Source organism: Lepidochelys kempii, chromosome 5, assembly GCF_965140265.1.
Source record: "Lepidochelys kempii isolate rLepKem1 chromosome 5, rLepKem1.hap2, whole genome shotgun sequence".
Classification (NCBI taxonomy): domain Eukaryota; kingdom Metazoa; phylum Chordata; order Testudines; family Cheloniidae; genus Lepidochelys; species Lepidochelys kempii.
In genome coordinates, this window is record NC_133260.1 from 103,633,631 (window position 1) to 103,647,539 (window position 13,909).

Below are 13,909 nucleotides of genomic sequence, written 5' to 3' on the forward strand. Positions count from 1 at the left end.
TGACCTGGATTCTGAGTTGACCAAGGATGAAGAAAGGATCATTAGATAGGGTTCACAGCAGAGGTGGGAAACTACGGCCCGTGGGCCACATCCTGACCGGCCTTTGAGCTCCTAACCTGGGAGGCTAGCCCCCTCCCCCTCCTGCTCCTCTGCAGCCTCAGCTCGCCATGCCACCAGCACTCTGGGCAGCGGGGTTGCAAACTCCTGCCAGGCAGCGCGGCTGCGAGAGCTGCGAGGTGTAGTGTATTAAATTGCTCCCCCTAGGAATGTGCTACTTATAGTGTACTACTTACGGCTGCCAGTCCTGGTGCTCTGAGTGGCATGGTAGGGGGGCGGGGAGCGGGGGGGTTGGATAAGGGGCAGGAGGTCCTGGGGGGGGGAGTCAGGGGGCAGGGGGCGGTTGGATAGGCGTGAAAGTCCCGGGTGCCTGCCAGGGGGCAGGGGTGTGGATAGGGGTTGGGGCAGTCAGGGGACAGGGAGCAGGGGGAGGGGTTGGATAAGGGGTGGGGGCCCAGGGGTGGTGGTTAGGGATGGGGGGTCCTGGGAGGGGGCAGTCAAGGGACTAGGAGCAGAGGGTTGGATGGGTCGGGGATTCTGAGGGGGGCAGTCAGGGGGCGGGAAGTGGGAGGGAGTGGATAGGGAGCAGGGACCAGGCTTTTTGGGGAGGCACAGCCTTCCCTACCTCCCCCGCCCCCTTACCACACTGCTCAGGGCACCAGGACTGGCAGCTGTAAGTAGTACACCATAAGTAGCACATTCCTACGGGGAGCAATTTAATAACTCAACCAGCCCTTCATATAGTTTCAGAACCCCGATGTGGCTCTCAGGCCAAAAAGTTTGCCCACCCCTGGTTCACAGGGTAATATATTCACACCTGTGTACCATCATGTACTTTGCAGATCATACTCTTTAAAAATGATAGTGTAGCCGTCAACACCAATTGACTTAGGTCTTCTTCCTACACATTAATTAAACCAGTGGAGAGCAGTTAGGTTACACCAGGAAGATGTTTGTCACGAAAGCAACACATCATAGTCCGTTATATCAAAAGCTGCCATGCGGTTGAGCATGATCAGAATGTCCAGTTTAACTTCCAACAAACACTGCTAACATACTCGGACTTGGTCTCTCTCTCTCTCTCTCTCTCTCTCTTTTTAAATAAACTGTTTCTTTATTTAGGAAGTTTTAACAAGTTTACAAATCCTGGCCATGTAACTATTGGAGAGAATACAGCAATCATTACAATAGTGAGCTTTTGCTTAGAGAAACATTGTACAGTATTATAATAATAATCAGATCTCTTTTTAACAGGGCATTAGCATGTACAGAATAAACATCTTTATACTACTCATGACGTGTCTAGTGATCTTATTAAATTGAGAGAAATCTCTAACTACATATTTAGCAAACACGGCATGTCTATCAAATGTTAATATTCACAACATTGGACAGGTATTCTGATCCTTTTTTAGGTGAATGTACTTGGTCTGAGTACTGAATCAATGGTAATCAAATGTCTAAATACCTATTTGTCCTCTGTTTGTGTTAAGTGTGTAATTGGTGTGTAAATACTTCCATAACAATCAACTCCCTTTTTTTTAATCATTCCTTGATGGTTGGATCATTTTTCTTTTTCCACTGAGAGGCTATCAGTAGCTAAGTAGCTCCTAGCAAATGAGAGATTAATTCGTCATTTCCTTTTGTGTGACCATTTCCACTAGGAAGCCCTAGGAAGATTACCCAAAGGATCACTTGGTAATAAATTATCCAATAATTTGTGATATTTGATTATGAATTGCATCCCAGTACTCTCTAATGACTGGGTATGTCCACCATATATACACAAAATCTCCTCTTTCACCACAATTTCTCCAACATTTATTCCCATTCAAGCTATGTATCTATTTTAACTTGACTAGTGTGAGGTACCATTGAAACAATATCTTGAAGAAATATTTTATTGAGCTGCAGGATGAAGTTGCTGGTTCTCTTTTCCAGAGTGAACCCACTCCTTTGGGGTAATCTGTTTATCCAGATCCTTTTCACAGCATTTCATATATGGGCATTTTTTTGTTAGGAGGGTTGACTGCAAAGATTGATATAAATTAGTTACAATTCTTTTGTTTCCTAACTGATGGTCTACACTTGCTGGAATGTCACTGGATGTCCAAGTGCACCTGTAATTTAATAGTCACCTTTCCCAAACACAGGAGGATTGAGTCTGGGTAGTAATTAGCAAGAACTTCCCTTTGAGAGATGGCTAGTTGAGGGGAGATCTGGGAATTACGCTGTTTCTGGGAAGAGTGTGACAAACTCGTCACAGTGATGGGCTGGAGAAACCGCTCATGAGGCGAAACAGGAAGGATTATTTATTTAATTGTTTAATTTGCACAAAGCCAGGGAACCATACCCAACCCAAGATCTAATGTAATTTCACCAAAAAAAAAAAAAAAAGCAATAGACTGATCACTCTGGTGTCAAATACCTATCAGCTGATAAAATAACCTCCAAGAGTGAGCCCTTGGAGGGAAAAGAAACGATTGTCCATCGCTACCCTCTAGGTCCTTTTGGAAAGCTAGGAAGAGAACCACTTGAGAGAGACTCCATCCCTGCTACATGTCACAGAGGTCCCTCACAAAAACTCATGATCAGTGGTATCCAAGGAGCAGCTAGATGTAAAAGACTCAGCATAGATGCTTTGGATAGAAGTTTCAGATGTGCTCAGTGCTGGGTTAATATCGTTCCATTGAAATCTATTTACCATTCCTGTCAATGGGAACAGACACACAGGACAATGCTGAGGAGATTTGAAAATTTATCTTCATCCATGGAATCGAGGAGATCATAAACATATACCCAGTGCCGTCTCCATCCCATGTCTATAATTTCTGTAACTCAGTTGTATGGATTCAAGGAAATCTGTGTACTTGGACTGTCTAAGCTGCCCCACTGCAAAAGGGTGAGATGAGATACTGATCAAAATAAGCAAGATTCTCAAAAAAACAACTATTGACATTGATAATGGTCTTGCTGATTTTTCTTAAGAATAGCTGGCAACCTGCCTTCTCATCACGAAATGCTGATTACCTCCTCAAAAATTGGACCCAAGGCTTTTCTTCACAAACCAGCAACAACATTGTATCCTGGAGTTGCCACAGCACCTCCAGAATCTCCGTGAGTAACACCAGCTGAGTAATCAACTTGCATGCTACCCAAGAAGTCTCGTTAACTGCTTTTCACAGTATCTATGGCTGAGGACAAGTGACACCTCTTGCCCTCAGTCATAACACTTTTGAACACTAACATAAAGTCTGTACATAAGAGGGTTCAAGCAGCTGCCTAGCCATATCCTGTCCAGTCTGTGCCAAGACTTCTTTAATCCAAATAGAACGCTGTAGCCTACAGGCTCGAATTAAAAACAGAACATGGCAAGAAACCAAAACGGCAAGAGCCCCTCTAACAACTGGTAATAGTTGTCTGTGAGCTGAAAGACAGCCTGGCTGGAATGGAGATGTGGGAGTACTTAGATTCAGTACCAGTAAACAGACCACAGAAATCCATAGTATGTATGTATCACCATACAGGGTCACATGAGTGCCTGGCACATTCATCCCACATATCCATAGTTGAAGTCAAGCTTCTGGCCACCCCTGACAGAGTTTTGGATAAAAACATAGGGCATTTGTCACTCCTAGGAAGATACATGAGAGAGTTCATCAGATCAGGTGTCTACATGCACAGACTCTCCAAGGACTCCCACAGAAGTGCTGGACCAGCTCACAATTCAGCTATGAAATTTTCCCATGTAACCTTGGTCCATACACTAATAGAGCTATCTGTTCTGTTCTGTGTGGACTCAGGAAATAGCCAGATGCTCACAATCGTTTCTAGGGCTGGGCACCTTGTGCATTCCAACTGGTATGAAATTAACTACTTTCCCCATTTCTTGGTTCTGTGTGAGGCTGGCAGATCATCAAATACCCAGCTAGAAGGACTGGGATTAGCACTACATATATTGCTAGAGGGGATCATCACCACAGACATTAATCCTTAAAGTTCTTTTCAGCACAACTTGTTGGCCTGTAATTCAGGTGACATTGTCAGTAACCAAAATCCAAAAGTTCTGTAGCACTAGGTACTTGCACAGTTGTTCTACAGTCTTCAGGGTTGTTGAGGAATACATAATTTTAATTTGGTGCAATATGCAAAAATATCAATTTTACAGTGAGAGACTAGACTTTATTTGGAGAAGACTTTATTTGGACATCAGTTGATTCAGCAGAGCATTTAAGCATGTGCTTAAATCTCACTGAAGTGAATGGGTTTTAAGCACCTGCTTAAAGTTAAGAAAGTGCTTAAGTACTTTACTGAATCAGGGCTGCAGGTTTCTTCAAATCTCCTCTTTTCTTTCCAACAGGGGGAGCCCCCTGAAGCTTCTATTGCTCTTCCCTTCTCTGTTTTCTTCCCATAAAAATATACTTTATTGACTTCATTTTTGCTGCCTTCTGAGCCAGGACTGGGGGCCTCAGAGGCACCACGTGCCATTTCACTTTGGATGATGCCTAGGCTAACTGTTCCTGTGCACTGTTCTCTTTTTACCCCCTACTTGTTTCATTCCCCACTTTTGGGGCCCAATGTCAGGGTGACATAATGTATTATTACAGGTTTGCCTTTCCCCCATCAATTTGTTGCCAGGTGGGTGTGGTCTGAGAGGCTATGGGAATGAAAAGTGAAAATGTGTGTTTTCTTGTAGTGTGGGGCTGCCTATAGTCAAGTGCTAGAGGAGACTTTTATATTGAAGTCTCTGGGTGCATTAAAATACTTTGTTCAGATCTAGAGAATTTTCAGTCCCAACCCTGCAAATTCTACTGCTTGTGTAGAAAATACAGTAAAACCTGCCAAGAGCAGCCACTCATGGGAGTTAGCAAAAGTGGTTGTTTGTAAGAGGTGGTCTCTCTTCAAAGGCTTGCACACTAGAGAGCGGTGGTGTTCTGTAGCCTCTGCAAGTAGTTGCTTCCCAGGGCAATGGTACTACAAAATCCTGGATCCAACTGCAAAATGTTTCCTTTTAGAGTATCAACTGCTATTGGAGGAACAATGTAGGTTATACATTTTAAGACCACTACTGATGTCTTTCATCTCATCGTCTTTCTTCTGTCTGTCTCCCATTTTCCTTTGTCTTTGTCTCTCTGAAGGGAGTGTCTCTTGTTCTTTTGTCTGTTACTTACGCCTTTACGTTCTTTCTCGTGGGCATCACCAGCCTCTCCAGAGTAATGCCACACTTAACTATAGATACGCTGCACAACATAAAACAGGATAGATCTTCTGGTGTGGTGCAGTTCCTCTGTACCATACTGTTGAAAAACTCTGGTCTTAGAGCCTGCTTTTCTAGCCATAGAGGATCATTCCAGAGAAACAAGTATTCTCCAAGGATATAGAGCCAGAGGAGAGGCTCCTATGCCATGCTGCCTCCTGCCTGTCAGCATGTAGGATGTGGCTGGTGAAAGTGGGTGTGGCTGGGCACATCCTTCCACTGTGGCAGTCCCCACCAACTGTTGTTTTGGCTTCTTGGGGGCAGTAGAAGCTGATGTAAAGTTGAGCGGCCCTCAGACTGTTCTAACTCAGCAAAAGTGGCTCCTCTGCACTCAGTAGGACCTCTATTAGAAGTATGCAGAAATGAGTTTTACACCACCGTTGTACCTTTTCCCCCATCCTGACCCATGTTGTGTGACGTTCCTAACAGTATCAGGCCCAAAGTGCATCTTGCTTAGTGCTAAGATTAGTGCAGCTTAGTCAACATCACAGGTGGCACATGACTGATGGTGTAGACAGAGCAACGAGTTCATTTGCGTGGCCAATTTACCACATGTAAACAATTTGAGGGAATGTACTTTTGCCTAAGGAAAACTAGACTGGATATCTTTTAAGGCCCGTCATCACTCTTGAACTGAATGGCAGGTTGATACTGAGCAATGCAAAGCACCCTCTGTGACCAGTGTTTCTACAGTACTCCAAGGGCCCTATGGCTCAGGGAGCGATCCAGAGACTGAAAACAAGGAATTAAGCCTTCCTGGTGCCATACACACTATTGCTGGCCTGGGCATGAGACCAGTCTTGATCACTTGTCAGAATCCTACAGATAACTCTGTAATCTGGCGTGGAATAATGATTTGGTTGAGATGATTTAACTTTACTTTGGAGAGCATTGTAATAACAAATTCTGACAAGAATGACAATGTAAACTGTTTTAAAACTAACTGGGTAAAGAACTCTGAGAATGAACTGGAACATCAAATTATGTGCATTTTGGGGTACATTATTTTATATGATACATATTACAGAAAATTCTTCCTTCTATGTCTTGTCTTCTACTCCTTTTCATGTTTTTATTTTCTCTCCAGTCTCTCTTTAGTACACACATTTCTCATGCTGCGCCTTATGTTTCTTCAATATGTTTCTTCTTTCCTCCTTCAGCATCTTCTGACATGAAAAGATTAAAGGTGAAAGTGTTCTGTGTGGGGAAACATCACAAGACTAGTTTAGGATTTCAACACCACTTCTCTTGTGCTTAAGCAGCCATGTCACTTATTTTTTTTTCACTTTTTACATTCTTCAAAGGACACAACATTTGTGTTTTTGTATATTGGCTCTCCTTGGGTTATGAAATTTTAAAAATTAATTTCTTGGTATTAAGTGTTGCTCAGTAGTAAATATAAAATATGGCTGTATTATGAGTGTGTAAAAGATATGTGGGGTTTCTCTCACTTACTTACTTACTTCTAAGCCAGGTTTGTACTACCAGTACAGAGGAAAGCAGTTTGGTCTAATGATTATAGAATAAGACAGGGAGTCAGGAGGTCTGCATTCAGTTTCCAAGTCTACCACTCACTCATGTTGTGAGTTTAAATAAGTGATTTAAGCTCCATGTGCCTTAGTTTCTCTGTGTGCACACTGAAGTGGTAATATCTCTGTAAATCACTGTAAGTCCTGGGAAATGAAGTGTAAAACAGTTTTAAAAAAAGATTTATTATGCATGTGCATGGATGCGTGAAAAATCCTGTAAGCCACCTAGAGAATAGTATCCTAGTCCTTTTGTCCCATATAACACGTTTTTCATTTGTTTACCTGGCTGTGGGAGGGAATGTAACTGAGCTCTGGCCTTGCATTTCTTTAACAAAATAAACACCAATAATGCAGTCATTAGCAGACAAAATATTGGGATGTTTGGTTTGGATCTGGAGGTGGATGGATGGCTCCTTGCTTGCAACAGCGGTCAAAGTCCTTGCTATGAGCCAATTTTAAAAAAATCCCATTAAAAGATCATATACCTGCAAGTGCAGCAGACACTGGGGGAAAAAAAATTAAAAACAAAAAGGCCAGTCCAAAACAGTCCTACCACACAGTATCAGTACCTGTTCGGGATTTTAGTTCATTTCAGTCTACTGACTAGAACAGACAGTTAATACATCTAAGCACCTTTTATTTATCTGTGGTCTGTGATAGCCTGTAGTGTATACAGGGTTAGCTCTTCAAAAACAGGAGCCCAAAGTGAGCAGACAGAGGGTAAAATCCAGGCTGTATTATTCAGTGACAAAATTTCCATTGACTTAAGTGGGACCAAGATTTCACCTGAAATACGAAAATGCATGTGTAAACATACATAACTAGCTGTTTTGCAGGCAGTGAACAGTCTGAGGCCACCAGTAAATCCATATTTTTGTGTGCAACTTTTATATAAGTTTTTGCAAATTTGACCCATAATGTAATTGCTTTTACTTTACTCTTTTACTTTAATAAGCGCTAATCCATTTTAAAGGAGAATTCTGTTCTATTTTATTGTAGATAATGTGTTAAATTGGGTCCCAAACATATATGTGTGTGTATATATATAATATCTTATATTTTAAGATTTTTTTGCATTTTGGATGGTTGGTTGTTACTGGCATCAGTTGGTTTTCTCCTTTTTTCTGTCAATTAGTCATGTAGCAGACAATCAGTGTAGCATTTTCATTCCATTTGACTCCTTTTCTTTGCTTAGGGTCTGATTCTTGAAGTCTGGAGATTGGGGTTGGTTCCCCCGCCCCCCCCCCCCCCCCGCCAGCTACTTCCGGCTTTTCTGAAGAACAGGTCAGAGACTTGAGCAGTATTGCGATTGTAACAGTGCTCTCCAATGCTATCATGGAATCTATGAGCCCCCCCTATAATATAATGAATTCAACAGGATCAGGAAAAGGCACCATGACTAGGAGCTAATTTTTGCTGGATGGGACTGGGGCTCTGGCTGAGTGTATAAGATTTATTGAAACTGAGGGAACTTCTGAAGAGTCTGTGGAGTTCCTGCCTCTCCCTCCCAAGGCCATATTGTAACTCTTTGGGTATATACACACACATGGTGCAACCGTCTCTGGTGTCTCTCAGGGAGAGTCCACCAGATGGTTTGCTGCAGCCTGGCACCTGAGAGAGCACCTGACTAGGGCAGGAGAAAAGCTCTTTCAGAACAGGAAAGAAGGGGGGTAGGGGGGAACCACCTGAAGAGGAAGCTACCTCTTCAGCACACTTCTTCTCATCTCTCCCAGATGAGACTGTGCTGGCCACCCCTCATCACTAGGTGAAGATTTAAGAACTTTCTGGATCTCACCAAGAGGGTGGCAGACAAGCTGCAGATACACATCACAAGTTGGTGGAAATTCTGCACACTACCTTCTCATCTAGAACTGTCCTCCCAAAGAATGAGCTGATTCTAGATCCTACCAAAATCATCTGGCAGAGCCAGCCTCCATCGCACCAACCGGCAACAGAGAGTAAACAAAAACAACCCTACATCTCTACCCAAAGAGGCAGACTTTGTTTTCAACATCTGCAGTCCAACCCATCATAGTGGATGAGGTTAAGGCATGAAGCAAGCAACATAATGCCAAGTCAACTCCATATGATCAGGCTTCGTAAGATGGCGTATTCATCGACAACATTACTGTTTAGAGTCATAAATTACCAAACTGTCATGGCCAAAACAATTTTGTTAATCTTGGGAAACCCAGGATGTTTTGAAACATTTACTGGAAACACAAAAAGAACAGATTCAGACCATTCTTAGAGAAGGTCAGTTAATAGCCAGATCGGTCCTAGAGACACCACTGGATGTAGCTGTTACAGCTGCCCGCCCAGTCTCCATGACAGTGGTACTGAGGTGGGTTGTGGGTTTTTTTGTTTGTTTGTTTTTTTGTGTGCTACACCTCTAGATTACCCAAAGAGCTACAGACTTCCAATTTGAAGGGCCAGACTCTTTGCGGAGAGGACAGATTTTTCTCTCCACATCCTGAAGGATTCTCGGACCACACTACGCTCCTTAGGAATCTACACTGTGGAACAGAAGAGAAGATCTACCTTTCAACCACACCACAGATCACAATCTTCTCAATACTCACCATCTCTGTGCTGTTATGAGCCATAGTGTAAGAGGCCCAGGGCTCAAAAGTGAGAACAGTCTGCACCCCAGTTCATGACCTCTCAGACTGCCTCTTACAAGCACTTTGATGAGCTGGTCGGGGGCCTGAACAATGATACCTTATAGCCTCAGCTGCCATCTATACACCTGTCACACCACTCAGAAGTCACCTTACCTCACTTCACAGCAGTTAGGACCAGCTCTAGAGCAAAGAGATTGATTTCTAGCCCTGAACCTACAGGGTGTCTACTTCCATATCTCAATACATCCATTGTACAGGAGATTTTCTACTGCTTACCTTTGGGGCAGGATCATTATAGGTACAGACTGCTCCACACAGGGTATTCTCCAAGGTTCACTTCATTGTAGTGGCATACTAATCCCGGTACAATGACTGGACTTTATCAGTACCAACCTGATGCAGTACAAGCGAGAGAATTCCTCTCGCTACCCACATTCACCACCCTTGGACACATCTCCCTAATACCCTGGGGAGCTCACCTACACAACTACAAGGTTCAAGACAAGTGGCCTTCCACATCACTCTTTTGGGGCTAAGGGCTGCCAGGAGTGCCTGTGCACAAACTCTGCCTTTCATCAAAAACAACCCACAACGGCTATGATGGTCTTAATGTGACCTGTATGTTTTGAATAAACTGCTAAGGAGCTGCCAGATCTCCCTCCCTCTGCAAGACAGCATTCAAACTTTGGAATTGATGCACCCATCACAATGTGCTCATCTCAGCTGTCTGTCTACAAAGGATACAGAATGGGACAACCAACAGTCTCAGCTGGAATTTTCTCACGACAATGAGTGTATACTGAATTCAGAGGTGCCTCAAGATATAGCCACCCTTTGGGGAAACCCGGCCTATGGATCTCTTCACTACTTATCGGAACAAGAAAGGTCCTGGTTACTGCTCCAGGGCTGGCTTGGGGAAACATTCACTGGCAGTTGCCCTCATCTTCCCAGTGGAAAGGGCCCAGTTGTATGTCTCTTCCCAGTTTCCTACCCTATCCAAGATTCTGTTGAAAATTCAACAAAATAAAGCGAGAGTTATTCTGATTGCCCCTTTTGACTATGACAAGTCTGGCTCCCTTACCTGACGCAGATGGCAGTATGCCCTCCTGTTCCTCTAATGTCAGCTCATTCTTCACCCGCTCTCTCAAAACAATGGACTGACCCTTCACCCCAACCAATGGGTCCTCCGCCTGCAGGCTTGGATCTTTCTTTGTTCCAAGGCTTAGAAGCAGAATGCTCTGACAAGCTGAAACACATGTTGCAACACAACCACAAGCTGACCACTCCACATACCTATCTACAAAATGGAAACGACTCCAAGTTTGTACCATTCCAAACGGACAGACCCAACCTCATCTTTCCTCCCTCTGATTTTGCGCTACATTTTAAACTCTCACTCAGCTCCCTTAAGGTACATCTCATGGTGAAAATGGCTTCCCACTTGGAGTTTGCTCAACCACTAATATGTAGGTTCTTTAAGGGCATTGGGACTCTCTTCCCCCATGTGACACCACCCGCTCCAGCTTGGGACTTTAATTTAGTTCTCAGGGCTTGGACTAGACCTCCCTCTGAGTCCAGGGCAACTTGTTCTCTCTTACACCTGTCCGTGACGAGAGCATTTCTAATTGCCATCACCTCAGCTAGGCACATAGGAGAAATAGCGGCCCTGATGGCACACCCATCGTTCACGGCCTTTGTCATTAAAAAAAATAACAACTCTAAGGTCATATCCCAAGTTTCTCCCTACTTTTTCTGCACTTTTTATATAAATCAGCAGATCCATCTCCCTGGTTTTTTTTCCCAAAACCACATTGTGACAACTGGGAGACAATTGTGCGTATGCTAGATATTAGAAGGACATTAGCATTCTACTTGGACAGGACTAAGGACTTCAGGAAATCCCTTAAACTCTTCCTTTCATCCACAGAAAGATCCAAAAGCTCTGTGATATCTCCTCAAAGACTGTCCAAATGGGTCTCTAGTTGCATTAATCACTTAGCAAGGGCACAACTTGCTTCCGTCCATATGCACTCCATGAGATCAGTTCCTACCTCAATCACATTCCATAGGGCTACCCCTATCTCCCCAATCTATAGAGCAATGACTGGGGCCTCTGTCCATACTTTTGCAGAACATTATGCGACCACTGAAGATGTGGCCACTGACACCATCTTCAACTCCATAGTACTCCTGTAGTAAAAGTCTCTGCTCCGAAGTCCCAGCTTCCAGTAGTGGGTACTTCTCCGGAGCCACCTAAAGTGGAGCACCCATAGGGACACTACTCGAAGAAGAAGAGGAAGTTACTCACCTTGTGCAGTAACAATGGTTCTTCGAGATGTGTGTCCTTATGGGTGCTCCATAACCCGCCCTCCTCCCCTCTACTTTGGAGTTCTCTATAGGACTCTGTGGTAGAGAAGGAAGTGAGGGGGGTTTGCCCGTGTAGTGCTAAATAGCTTGAGGCAGACCATGAGGGAGGGAGAGCACATGTGTGGGCTCAACGGGACACTGCTGCCAAAAATCTCCGATTAGAGGTGCAGGGGCATACAGACACCTAAAGTGGAGCACCCATAGGGGGACACATCTCGAAGAACCATTGTTACTGCACAAGGTGAGTAACTTCCTCTTCTCTCTCAAAACAGAAGAAATTTTAAACCTGCAAATGTATTGGGTGAGCTTGTGACACACCTGAAACATAAACCAGTTTTGTATTAACAATTTTTTTTTGCATTTTGTACATTGACCATAAATAGTTGAATTTATTAAGGCAATGTTTCCATGAAAATGCTCTTTTTAAAAAAAATGTTTTTAACTGAAGGTAGTATTGATTTTTTTTTTTTTTTGGAGTTAATGAAACAGTCTCTCTAATTTTAGTTTATTATGAAAGACAAGTACCCCAGCAGCACACTTTTTACTACAACCCTTGGTTTGCTTTCAAAGCCTTGGCTTGTTTTTGTAGGCTTCCATTTTTCTGCTGAGGTCTGTTTATAGAGATAAAGTGATCTTGGCAGTGCATGTCTTGTTGTATCTTTAATGTAGCTGACTGGTATTTCAGATATGGAACCAGTGGAGAACTTGCAGGCCACGGATGGCAAAGGAAGTGTGAAATAAACTATCAAGCAAATACATTCCTCTGAATTATATAGATAGACTGTCAAAACGGTTGTTTTGTATTATTCAATAATTTATGGCGTCAAAAATATGATTTTTGAAGTTCTCACTTCCTTTTTAACATTTGTTGACAGAAGAATTGAATTGTAGTAACAGAAACTGCAATATAATATACACTGTAATTGGCCCCTTATTTTAAATCTTTGTGGCAGGTTTTCATTTTTCTGAACAATTTTCTTTGAGGGATATGTCAGTAAATCTTCATTTAAAACTTGTACGTACTTGTGGTATCCTCCCACTATGGCTTATTATATTAAACATGATAGTTTCATGGTTTCCCTGTCTTGCCTCTCTTGATCAGTTTGCTGTATCCACTTATTGTCAGTTATCATATATTTGGGCCCTGATCCTGCAAAGATTTACACACATAATTTACTTGGTGTGTTACGTGTAGCTCCTCTGAAGTCAATAGGACTACCCACTGTGTATAAACCTTTGCAGGATTGTGGCTGTGGATTATAAACCTTTAGAAGCAGGGACTGTCTTTTTGTTGGGTGTACAGTGCCTGGTACTGATGGGGGTCTCTAGGTGCTACCACAATGCAAATAATAACATTGTACAAAATTTTATCCAGACAGCGTTCTATAGAATTAGATTCTCTAAAAACAGAAGATTTTAAGTTGTAATGAAAGGATTATTTTGAAAATTGTATTGTTTTGGATTATTGCAATTAGATAAATTATTTTAATGAACAAGTTGCTTTCCCACCATAAAACTAGAACCATTTATGTAAATTTCAAAAGTATTAAAAACCACTTTGAGGAGCAGAATCATAACTTGACTTTACATGATATTGATAGGTTGTTTCCAAGTTGAAGCAATTAACTGAATAGCGATGCTCAAAGTTGTAAATATGGTATAAGCCTCTTTAGATATGCCACAGCAGAGACCATCACTGTAATACAACTTCTGGTTGTAGTATGTAGATTGCTGATTCACTGTGACTTTAGGTTATCTTGTTTACTTTCTGACTGTAATTTCTGCATAGGGCTAATTTGGTGTAAGTGCATACTTCCAGATTCTCTTCTGACTATGAAACAACTCGTAAAGAAATGTGTGGATAGTCTTCTGGTTATACTATTGAAGTGTATTTCTCTTCTGTAGCTCTTGTGTGCAGCATTTGTCCAGAAGTTCTCCCATTTTTTATGGTTTGAGCCAGGAGAGTGCTTTCTTTGTCAGTTTTTTTTCCAAAAGACTTTTCACAAGTACGGTTAGTGAGTAGCAATAACAGGATGAGCATGTTTTATCTAAGTTACATAGCATATTCTGCAACA

The 13,909-nt window shown here is 42.6% G+C and overlaps 1 protein-coding gene across 12 annotated transcripts in view; it reads left to right on the plus strand.

The window, feature by feature from the left end:
• JAK2 (Janus kinase 2) overlaps positions 1–13,909 on the plus strand; it is a 159,146-nt gene that overhangs the window by 31,884 nt on the left and 113,353 nt on the right. Inside the window, exon 1 of one of the 12 annotated variants that reach the window (XM_073345269.1) lies at positions 8,041–8,127. The exons of 10 other annotated variants lie outside the window; for them this stretch is intronic. The gene's annotated coding sequence lies outside the window, so the exon portion shown is untranslated. Of the gene's footprint in view, positions 1–8,040; positions 8,128–11,805; positions 12,076–13,909 lie in introns of those variants that run through there. One more of the 12 variants, XM_073345266.1, reaches the window with a different exon arrangement.